The 12,587-nt window shown below is 40.6% G+C and overlaps 1 protein-coding gene across 1 annotated transcript in view; it reads right to left on the bottom strand.

The window, feature by feature from the left end:
* Positions 1–3,573: 3,573 nt before the first annotated feature.
* LOC145535772 (uncharacterized) overlaps positions 3,574–12,587 on the bottom strand; it is a 172,084-nt gene continuing 163,070 nt past the window's right edge. Inside the window, exon 6 of the mRNA XM_081564112.1 lies at positions 3,574–5,861. The gene's annotated coding sequence lies outside the window, so the exon portion shown is untranslated. The remainder of the gene's footprint in view (positions 5,862–12,587) is intronic.

The raw sequence follows: 12,587 nt of genomic DNA, 5'->3' as shown, positions 1-12,587 counted from the left end.
GTTGGGTTTTGAGTAAGCTCAACCCTTAGCAAGACTGGGAAGAGTATACCAAATCTGCCCATTCTCTCTGGAAGATGATGCCTCCTTTGCCCATCATTGTACATCAGGTGCCTTCTTACTCTTCCCTATTCACCTGTTCTTACTAGTTGATCTTTTATGAATCATTTACACCTTAGACAAGTTAAAAGAAAAAAGAAATCTCTTTACCATGATGTGAATTAAAAGGTCTTCTCCACTGTCAAAAGCATTTTAAAAATCAACCCAAAGATATGTGAGATATCTGGAGGCAGGAGTGTGCTTTCTTTGCCCTTAAAATCACCTATGAAAAGTGAAAGTGAAGTCCCTCAGTTGTGTCCGACTCTTTGTGACTCCATGGACTGTAGCCCACCAGGCTTCTCCATCCATGGGGTTTTCCAGGCAAGAATACTGGAGTGGGTTGCCATTTCCTTCTCCATGGGATCTCCCCCACCCAGGGATCGAACCCAGGTCTCCCGCATTGCAGGCAGATGCTTTACCCTCTGAGCCACTGTCAGCTACCTACACAGAAGGCAGGTCCTGTTTTGAAACCTCTAGGAACACCAGAAACCTCTAAGGTGTTCACAAAACCAGTGCTGGGTTGACTGCATTAGGATGACAGGAGTGTTTACAAAATCCAAATGCCTGAGATGCATAACTGGAGATTCTGAATCTCTAGGTATGGGGAAGGAATCAAGGGAAGGGGGGAAGAAGAAAGTTAACAAATAATTGTGATAAACACCAGGTCCAAGTTTTTGTAATGATATATGTCCCAAGCTTATGTGATTTCCTCCTCTGAAGCCTGCTCTGAAAGTTCATCTGCCTACATATGGCTGTGCAGACTGCCAGGAGTCTCCTCAAAGTTAACAAGCATGTCTATTTGGGCGGCAGGGGAGGTAAAGCAAAGAGGGGTATGATAATCATCCTGCTTCACAGAAAGCAAAGTACAGTGTTTCCTCAAGTCAGTTATCATTACAAGTCCAGTGGTTTCATACTGAAAACCTAGAATTCATAAAATTAACATAGTGTTTAATTAAGGCCTTGAACATAGTTTTTAATCTTCTTTCTCTCCCAAATAGACATTTGTTGGGGTTTCTCTGGAGCCTCATATCAGATGGATTACAGTGCTTTTGTTATAGTATTTCCCAGACACTCTTGGAAAATGGAGCAATATTTTAGAGGCTTGTCAAAAATTTTCAATGGGGATCAAGAAAATTCTGCCATAACAGAGCTGAGGCTTCAGGCCTGGTGGTCTTCATTCCTTTCTGATCCTCAGCTCATTCCAGCCCTTCCTGACAGTCCCATCCAGGTATACATGGAAATATCCAACTAGAACTTTCCAAGTAGAGACCTGTCATGATTCAAGGCTTACTTGTATATATGAAGCACATGCTACCGTGTATCTGACTCTGCAGAGAATGTTCCCTTGTACTGATGATTAAAATGCCTTCATAGTCACAACTGTGGTCTGTGGGTAAGTTCCATCATTACCTCCTCCTCCTCGCCCACCTCTTCCCTTGGTGCTTTCCTCTTCATGCTTCCCTTTTTCTCTTCACCCAGTTGTGACTCCACTGTGCCTTATTTCCCTGATGTTCTCACAGCCTAATGCTGTCTCCTTGTTGTTCATAGATCTTTCATCCTCCACATCCACAAACATATCTCACAGCTCCATATAACTAATTTTTTCCTCTTAGCCTTCCAAATTCTCCAAAAGGAAGCCCTCTCGCAGCTGGGCGTCTGGCTGTTCCCTAGTCTCCAGTTTTCTCACACAGGAGTCTGTTGTAACAATTTTGTTCTGTGTAATTTAGTAGTACTCCATTTTATTATGGAAAAAAAGCTCAAAACTCCTTTATTCTGTCTATTTTCTTTCTTTTTCTCCCACTTCTTTCATTAAATCATAATGCATTTAAGAGCTTCTTTCCATTTTCTAATGTTACAAACACAGAGCAAAAAAAAATAGAAAATGCAATGAGTTTTTTCCCTCACTCCAAAAAGAACCCAGAGCTGATAGCATGAGAGATTCAGTCCAATTTAAGCTCTATTGAAAGTACAGTGTCGGCTTGTGGTGTTCTATAAATAACAACCACATTTCCCAAAGCTGTCCATGGTTTATACAGAGGACCCCAATTAAACTCAAAACAGCTGAAGGAATAAACCCATCAAAGAAAGTGCATTTATAGTGTATCAGGAAGGTTAGACTACAGAATAAGTCAAATTCTAATTTCCTTAAAGTCATCGAGCTTTCATGTTTTGGTGAGATCAAATCCTAAATAATAAACCCATCTGATTTTACACACTCCTACAAACAGGCTTTTTATTTTACAGGTTCTTGCTACAATTTTTTTTTTTGATGAGATCACATTTAGGGCAATCAAATGAAAATAAAATCTCTTCTCTCTAACCCTGGAAGTATGAATCCACCCTTTCTACAACTTCTTTGATAACTAATACATGGACCTCAACTCCATATGTAAACCTTTGGTTCTATGTTTCAAAACATTATGTTAGGACCCAGGTCAAACATTGTGTGATAAAATTCATCCCCAAATCCCCTGGTATGTCTAGGTTAGGGTGTGAAGAAGAGCGTGGGAGATGATACTGATGAGCACACAGTGACATTTGACTTCCATGAGCAGGTTTGTATCCTGTTTTACTAAGAGTAGGTGGGCACAAATAATGGAGAAGAGACATGATGGCAGTGACAGATTTATCTGTCAATGAAATCCAGCTAAAGCCAACATTTGCCTTAGCAGGCTGAGGTATTTCTAGCTGATGAAATGTCTTGATTTGACATGTTGATTTCCAGATTAGAAACCAATCTTTGATAAAACTGTCCCTATCTCTAGTTCTGGTATAAGAAGTTAAGAAATTATTTTGCCTTTTAGCAGGTATTGGATAAGAAAATTCTGTATTTTAATAAACATCACAAGTTCCCCGAGTGATGCCCTATACAAGAGAGTACTTGAATCATTCTTAGACTTTACTATTAAGCATTCAACAAGAACTTTCTTCTTCCCTTCTAGTACAATCACTTCTTCCTCCATTTGCTTCCCCAGGTTTATCATCTAAGAATATTGACAATGAAGAGCTGGAAATAGTAAAATCAAATTGTTTTCTTCCCTACATATGTTAGCACCATGCTCCTGTTTGCATGCCATCTTTTTAAACCAACACTATTCTTTCAAGGAAGGACAATGGATATCCTTCTACATCTGGTCTTGGGTTTAAGAGTAGATTTTCCAAAATGATCTCAGAGATGGGGATGCCAATCCTTCCTACCCATTACTATCTATGATAAGCATCCCGAAAAAAATGTCCATTTTACCAGTTGGTTCACACTCATTTGGGGAGAAAGATGTCTTCTAATCCACTAGAACTGAAGGATCAAAAAAAAAAAAAAAAAAATGGAAATGCAGTACCAAGTTGTGAGTATTTTGCAACTCATGGTGCAAATTTCTTCCAAATATTCACCATAGCAGTTTCCCCAACATATTTAGTGCGCAAATAGACCCTCAGTGACACCTGGCCCTCTCTGTTCATTTTTTATCATTTCATTAATTTGTTTAATCTAATTGTGCTTATTCCATTCATTTTGCTCCTATTAGACTACTGAGTTTTTCTCTACATTTTATCTAGCTTCCAAACAATTAGCATTAATCCTTATTCATTCAATCACCTTACTAGGAACTGACACAATACCTCTGCCTTCAACTTTCTTTTGAAACATTCATTACCATTCTCACTGTTTAAAATTGTGAAATATTCCTAATATGCACACTTAGCCTGAGGTAGATGAATACAGTTCCATAAAATGAAACAATAGGGTGTGACAGTTCTTCAAAAAATAAAATCCTTTGAAATTAGCTCTCCTAGGAGTTTATTAACCCCTTATTCATATCTTCTGAATATTCTATATAAAACACAGTACACTGCTAATATAATCTCTGGACTGTTTAATTCTTTAATGAACAATATTTAAAGGAGAAGAGAAATTATCCCACAAGGGTGATATTTGAGAGCATAGCATCTTTAATTTCTTTCTGAGCACTGACAATTTGTCTGTATATGTGACATGTGGTTTTAAGTCATTCATTTATTCAGAATGTTATTATGCCCCAATCCGATCAGGTACTGTGCTAGGTACTGAGGTATACAGTTATTAAAGATAACCCTCCACTCAAGTAGTATCTAAGCTGGTGCACAGAGAGACCAAAAAAAAAAAGAAGAAAAAAAATATATATATATAAAACCACATGTTGTTACAAGCTATGGACAAGCTAAGGAACAGGTACCAATTTAGGAGTTGAGGAAAGGCCTCTTCAGGACTGAAGGAGGAGGAACAGGACAGGTTAACGAGCAAGAATGGTATTCCAGGCAAGGAGAACAGCATATGCAAAGGCATAGACACCAGAGGATAAACTGTATGCGTGGGAATGGCTACATTTTAGGAAGGCCTCCATCCACCTAGATGCTCAAGATTGCAATGGGTATGCTTGCCTTGAGTTTCCCAAATAATTTATTTGGGATGTGGACCAGTGTTAGAATAACGTATAACAGTACATGCCTGCATATAAGGATCACTTTAAACTCCATGCACTTCAATATTCTCAAGTGGTACTTGTTTGTAGATGCATTTGATAGGAATAGACAAGAAGGTTATTTATCTGGTAAGCCAATTTCAAATTATCAATATGGGTGAAAAAAGATATATTCTTTAGGAAAATTATTTAGCTAAGACCATTCTTAGACCAGTAGTTCTCAAAGCTTAGCATTCACGAGACCCCTGGAAGCCTTGTTAAAACACAGTCTGCCAAGCCCCATCCCCAGAGTTTTGATTCATCAGTTCCGGGCAGGGGTGAGAATTTGCATTTCTAACAAGATACTTATGCTGCTGATCTGGGACCATACTTGGAGAAACTGGTCTACAGATTTCTTTGAAGTCATTGCAATCAATAGAACTGAAAATAGCAAGTCACATGAACTCTTATATGTTAACCATAAATCAGTTTAATGTTCTCAAAATAACAGATTGCATCCAAGATGTTTTCTAACTGAAGCCTAGAGACCTTAAATCTCATTCAATCCCCAGGCCCCCACTTCCCTAGTTTTGTCCTCTGGGCTTTGAGAAGCAACATGATTTAAATAATTTATTCCCATACTAAAAGCCTTGTTTTTGACAAGTGCACTCTCTCTTGTACTCTGATGCTTTTTGAAATATTTTGTTACATAAGGAACGAATTACTCCCAAATTTAAACGATGTTAACAGCTATTACCCTTGTGAAAGCTGCTCCTGAAAGTGTGCAGAGCAATTTTTAATATTTTCTGTTTCTGGTGAATGGGAAATCAAGCAAAATAAATACCAGTCTGAAGGTCCAGATACTTGTAGGTGAATTTAAATAATGAAATATTTTAAGGAAACGTTTGTCTTAAAAAACAAAAAAGCTTTCTTTGCTTCCCAAAACGCATATGGCATTTTGACTAAATGAACTTTTGCTAATATATCAACTGGGAACATTCACAGAAACCTTCAAGAAAACCAAGCCTCAAAGTAGCCTCAGGTTTTTCAAAATGACAAAATGGCTGTGGTTAAACAAAACATAAGCAATGAAGCTTCATTTTCACCCAGAAGAGCCTGTTCCCCACTTGCCTTGTTAGGAAACTCTGCTGGCTGAGGAAGCCTCTGGTACAATGACTCCACAGTTATTTTAAGTATCCGCGTGGGAGGGATGGGGGATGGGATGGACATAAAGTTGATAAATTCCCTTACCTACCTCTGGAGGAGAGGAACTCTGGGCACAACGCTGTCTTACTTATACAGCAAAAAGTGGAATCCATTAGATTTGGCCTTGGGGTGGGGAGGGAAGGAGGAAGAAGAAAAAGAGAACATTAAATTTAAAATATTTCCATTTGCCCATAATTTTTGAAGCAAAAACCACACAGCAAGCAGTAGGACATTTAAAAAATTTTTTCATTTTAATGAATATATCACCAATCATTCATCTCTTTCCTGTTTCTGTGCTCTTGATAAATTGAGCTGAAATGTCTCTGCAGCTCTTATCATCTGTGCAATTGGGGCTGTCAGAGGTATGATCGAGAACAACCTAAGTCAATCTGAGTTAGAAGCAACAGATTTTACTCTGGGCAACGTTTTCTTTTTACGTAGAAAACACTATATATACTATTTGTGGCTCTTTTGGTGAGGTGATTTCTCCTAGGAAATTTTCCCAGGCCAGAACTTCTGTGTGTCTAGCCACTTGTACAGAGTCCCCTCTTTGTGGCTTCCCACCTCCCTATCCCAGGTCATGAGTCCAGAGCCCTGTTCTTCTTTCCCAAGCCTCTCCCAGAACCTCAGATTAGAGAGAGCAGGAATAAACAAAAACAAGTGAAAAGCCACCTTCTCAAATGTAGGGACCCTGACATTCAAATCATGTAATTTAAATGAAGCCTCATTAGTTTTGGACCCAAGCCTTATACCTAAAGAATACCATAATATGGTAAATACTATAATATTTAAAGAAAACATTCCTGATAACAGAGAAGACATTTGTCAAATGCATAAGCACCAAGAATAAATGAAGCATAAGTGGATTAGTGTAAGTATCCATTCTATGGGGTTTCGAGAGAATCTAACTCAAAATAATTATTTCTGTTTTTTAATATACTGCAAATTATCCATAACTAATGGCTTTGTAGAATAAATTATATTGCTATTAAACCATTAAACAACAATGATAACTACTTCCTTCATAAATTCTTAGGTGCAAATTTTTTATACATTTTTACATTTAAAAAATCAGGATGCATCTTACAGTCAATGATGTATCATATTGTGAATTTGTTGACAATTTTTAAAATTTAGTTATTTTATTCAGCACATATAACAATATGGTTTATACTCAATGCTGTCTTTGATTTGGTGATATGCATAATTATCTACAACAAGAAAGAGCTTTAGCATGAAACATTTCAACTAACAAATCGTAATTTGAGTGACTTACTAAGTACAAGGCATTAGGTTTAGGCAACGGGGAGGCAAAGTTAAATAGAATGTATCCCTGATTTCAGAGTTAACAGCACATTAAGGTAGAATCACAGAAAAGCAACTAAAGAAGTGCAAATTTTAGTGCTATGGGAACATAAAGGAAGGAGAAAGTCATCTTGATTAAAGGATCAGAGAAGGCTCATGGAGGAGGTGATTTTTGAGATGAGTCTTGAAAAATGAGAAAGTCTCATTATGCACATTTGGTGTCAGTTCAGTTCAGTCGCTCAGTCGTGTCCGACTCTCTGCGACCCCATGAATTGCAGCACGCCAGGCCTCTCTGTCCATCACCAACTCCCGGAGTCTACCCAAACCCATGTTCATCGAGTCAGTGATGCCATCCAACCATCTCATCCTCTGTCGTCCCCTTCTCCTCCCGCCCTCAATCCTACCCAGCATTAGGGTCTTTTCCAATGAGTCAACCCTTCGCATGAGGTGGCCAAAGTATTGGAGCTTCAGCTTCAACATCAGAACTTCCAATGAACACCCAGGATTGATCTCTTTTAGGATGAATTGATTGGATCTCCTTGCAGTCCAAGAAACTCTCAAGAGTCTTCTCCAACACCACAGTTCAAAAGCATCAATTCTGCGGCGCTCAGCTTTCTTCACCGTCCAACTCTCACATCCATACATGACCACTGGAAAAACCATAGTCTTGACTAGACGGACTTTTGTTGGCAAAGTAATGTCTCTGCTTTTAAACATGCTATCTAGGTTGGCCATAACCTTCCTTCCAAGTAGTAAGCGTCTTTTAATTTCATGGCTGCAGTCACCATCAGCAGTGATTCTGGAGCCCAAAAAAGTAAAGTCTGACACTGTTTCCACTGTTTCCCCATCTATTTCCCATGGAGTGATGGGACCAGATGCCATGATCTTAGTTTTCTGAACGTTGAGCTTTAAGCCAACTTTTTCACTCTCCTCCTTCACCTTCATCAAGAGGCTCTTTAGCTCTTCTTCACTTTCTGCCATAAGGGTGGTGTCATCCGCATATCTGAGGTTATTGATATTTCTCCCGGCAATCTTGATTCCAGCTTGTGTTTCTTCCAGCCCAGCGTTTCTCATGATGTACTCTGCATATAAGTTAAATAAGCAGGGTGACAATATACAGCCTTGACGTACTCCTTTTCCTATTTGGAACCAGTCTGTTGTTCCATGTCCAGTTCTGTCTGTTGCTTCCTGACCTGCATACAGGTTTCTCAAGAGAAAGGTCAGATGGTCTGGTATTCCCATCTCTTTTGTAAGTAGATATAAACGTCGGAGAAGGCAATGGCAGCCCACTCCAGTACTCTTGCCTGGAAAATCCCATGGACGGAGGAGCCTGGTAAGGCTGCAGTCCAGGGGGTCACAAAGAGTCAGACACGACTGAGCGACTTCACTTTCACTTTTCCCTTTCATATGCTGGAGAAGGAAATGGCAACCCACTCCAGTGTTCTTGCCTGGAGAATCCCAGGGACAGGGGAGCCTGATGGGCTGCCGTCTATGGGGTCGCACAGAGTCGGACACAACTGAAGCGACTTAGCAGCAGCAGCAGCAGCAGCAGATATAAATGTAGAAGGTTGAAGGAGTAGGATCTAACCTGAAGAAGAGGAGTCTGAAAATTGCTCAAGAAATATCAGAGTTGTGATATCACTGACTGAATAAGACAACCAACTGGCAAGCCCAGTTTGAGCAGAGGGTGGGAAGAGTGAGGGTGGAGTAAAATACAGATTGGGTGGGGTATGTTAAGTTTGAGGTATTCATAGGACATTGTAGTAGGCATTTGCCATTTTTCAGTGCTCATCCCACACCAGAGAATATCCCCACTGTCTAAGTCTGGTTAGAAGGTAGAAACCCACTTCCTACTACAGCAGTTTAAAAAGCCAAATATTTGCTTTCTCACTCCTCTTGCTGCTAGGGTACAGCTGAGACTAGATTTAGCTAAACAGACATGCCTGTCTTGTGGGTTGAATCTGGAGTTAGTGATGCAAAGATGTAAAGCTCCAGTGTCCATTAGAAGCTGCAGTCTCCAGCATTCAGCAGTGCTGTCTTTACCACTCTGGCTCTGCTGAGTGATTTTGGCCAGAGTCCCAAGTATGAAACCTCTCTACAATCTTGCCTGTTTTCTACCCTTGTTTTCCAGCTTTCCCAGGGATGCTGGGAGGTAGCCAACATCTTTTCAATAGGTTGTTTTTCTGCTTAAATCTGTAAGAGTCAATTTCTGTGGTTTGCAAAGTAAGAACCCAGAGTGGTAAGACATCCATCAGGAGATGCCTGACAAAGACTTGGAAAAGGAGCACATAACATAGGAGGACAGTTGGCCTAGAGAACAAAACAGGGGAATTATTTGAATAGGACTGAAAAGTAAAACTAAGAAAAAAATACAGATACAAATAGAGAAAAGAGGGAGGAAGGAAATGGCATTGTTTTGGAAGGAGGACAGAACAAGAACACAGAGCACATGTAGAGAAAGGAAGGAAGAAGCAGAGAACCATGGAAAGCACATGTCCTGCAGGCCTACCGTGTGCCCAGTATCTTGCATAAGCTAACTCATTTAATTTCTACAAATATTAAGCATTGCTCGTCTCTCTATATATTCAGCAAAAACAAGACCGGGAGCTGACTGTAGCTCAGATCATGAACTCCTTCTTGCCAAATTCAGCCTTAAATTGAAGAAAGTAGGGAAAACCACTAGACCATTCAGGTATGACCGAAATCAAATCCCTTACGATTATACAGTGGAAGTGCCAAATAGATTCAAGGCATTTGATTTGATAGAGTGCTTGAAGAACTATGATGGAGGTTTGTGACATTGTATAGGAGGCAGCGATCAAGATCATCCCCAAGAAGAAGAAATGCAAAAAGGAAAAATGGTTGTCTGAGTAGGCCTTAGAAATAGCTGAGAAAAGAAGAGAAGTGATAGGCAAAGGAGAAAACGAAAGATATATCCAACTGAATGCAGAGTTCCAAAGAATAGCAGGGAGAGATAAGAAAGCCTTCTTAAGTGAACAGTGCAAAGAAACAGAGGAAAACAATAGAATTGGAAAGACTACAGATCTCTTCAAGAAAATCAGATACCAAGGGAACATTTCATGCAAAGATGGACACAATAAAGGACAGAAATGGTATGGATCTAAAAGAAGCAGAAGATATTAAGAAGAGGTGACAAGAATATAGAAAAGAACTATACAAAAAAGATTTTAATGACCCAGATAACCACAATGGTGTGATCACTCACCTACCACCACACATCCTGGAATGAGAAGTCAAGTGGGCCTTAAGAAGCATCACTACGAACAAAGCTAGTGGAGGTGATGGAATTCCAGCAGAGCTATTTCAAATCCTAAAGGATGATGCTGTGAAAGTGCTTCACTCAATATGCCAGAAAATTTGGAAAACTCAGCAGTGCCCAGAGGACAGGAAAAGGTCAGTTTTCATTCCACTCTCAAAGAAAGGCAATGCCAAAGAATGTTCAAACGACTGCAGAATTGCACTCATCTCACACACTAGGAAAGTAATGCTCAAGATTCTCCAAGCTGGGCTTCAAAAGTACATGAACAGTGAACTTCCAGATGTTCAAGCTGGATTTAGAAAAAGCAGAGGAACCAGAGATCAAAATGCCAACATCCGTTGGATCATAGAAAAAGCAAGAGAGTTCCAGGAAAACATCTACCTCTGGTTTATTGACTACGCCAAAGCCTTTGACTGTGTGGATCACAACAAACTGGAAAATTCTTCAAGAGATGGGAATACCAGACCACTTAACCTGTCTCCTGAGAAATCGGTGTGCAGGTCAAGAAGCAACAGTTAGAACCAGACATGGAACAATGGACTGGTTCCAAATTGGGAAAGGAGTACATCAAGGCTGTATATTGTCACCCTGCTTATTTAACTCATATGCAGAGTACATCATGCGAAATGCCAGGCTGGATGAAGCACTAGCTGGAATCAAGATTTCTGGGAGAAATATCAATAACCTCAGATATGCAGATGACACCACCCTTATGGCAGAAAGTGAAGAGGAACTAAAGAGCCTTTGATGAAAGTGAAAGAGGAGCATGAAAAAGCTGGCTTAAAACTCAACATTTAAAGAACTAAGATCATGGCATTCAGTCCCATCACTTCATGGCAAAGAGATGGAGAAACAATGGAAACAGTGACACACTTTATTTCCTTGGGCTCCAAAATCACTGCAGGTGGTGACTGTAGCCATGAAATTAAAAGACACTTACTCCTTGGAAGAAGAGCTAAGACAGAGCTAGACAGCATATTTAAAAGCAGAGACATTACTTTGCCAACAAAGGTCCATCTAGTCAAAGGTACGGTTTTTCCAGTAGTCATGTATAGATGTGAGAAAGTGAAAGTGAAAATGAAAGTCACTCAGTCATGTCTGACTCTTTTTGACCCCATGGACTATACAGTCCATGGACTTCTCCAGGCTAGAACACTGAAGTGGGTAGTGGTTCCCTTCTCCAAGGGATCTTCCCAACCCAGAGATTGAACCCAGGTCTCCCACATTGCAGGCTGATTCTTTACTAGCTGAGCCACCAGGGAAGCCCAAGAATACTGGAGTGGGTAGCCTATCTCTTCTCCAGGGGATCTTCCCAACCTAGGAATCAAACTGGGGTCTCCTGCATTGCAGGTGGATTATTTACCAGCTGAGCCACCAGGGAAGCCCATGGATGTGAGAGTTGGACTATAAAGAAAACTGAGCACCAAAGAATTGATGGTTTTGAACTGTGGTGTTGGAGAAGACTCTTGAGAATCCCTTGGACTGCAAGGAGATCCAACCAGTTAATCCTAAAGGAAATCAGTCCTGAATATTCATTGGAAGGACCGATGCTGAAGCTGAAGCTCCAATACTTTGGCCACCTGATGCGAAGAACTGACTTCTTAGAAAAGACCCTGATGCTGGGAAAGATTGATGGCAGGAGGAGAATGGGACAACAGAGGATGAGATGGTTGGATGGCATCTCCAACTCAATGGACATGAGTTTGCGCAAGCTCCGGGAGTTGGCGATGGACAGGGAAGCCTGGCATACTGCAGTCCATGGGGTCGCAAAGAGTCGGAGACAACTGAGTGACTGAACTGAACTTTACAGTTGAGAAAAATGTGAGGAATAAATATTAATTAAATAACTTTCTGAAAGTTACATAAATAATAAATGATGGGACCAGGATTCAAAGCCAGATTTGTCTGGTTCCAACATCACCCTGCCTCCCTGCCAGGAGCTTTAGGAAAGGATTTTGACACAGAAGCCAAAGATAAGGTTCAGTGCTGCTGCTGCTGCTGCTGCTGCTGCTAAGTCGCTTCACTCGTGTCCGACTCTGTGCGACCCCATAGACGGCAGCCCACCAGGCTCCCCCATCCCTGGGATTCTCCAGGCAAGAACACTGGAGTGGGTTGCCATTTCCTTCTCCAGTGCATGAAAGTGAAAGTGAAGTTGCTCGGTGGCGTCTGACTCTTCACGACCCCATGGACTGCAGCCTACCAGGCTCCTCTGTCCATGGGATTCTCCAGGCAAGAGTACTGGAGTGGGGTGTCACTGCCTTCTC

Source organism: Giraffa tippelskirchi, chromosome X, assembly GCF_054371585.1.
Source record: "Giraffa tippelskirchi isolate mGirTip1 chromosome X, T2T-mGirTip1v1.2.pri, whole genome shotgun sequence".
NCBI lineage: Eukaryota > Metazoa > Chordata > Mammalia > Artiodactyla > Giraffidae > Giraffa > Giraffa tippelskirchi.
This window is presented reverse-complemented; position numbering and strand designations above follow the sequence as displayed.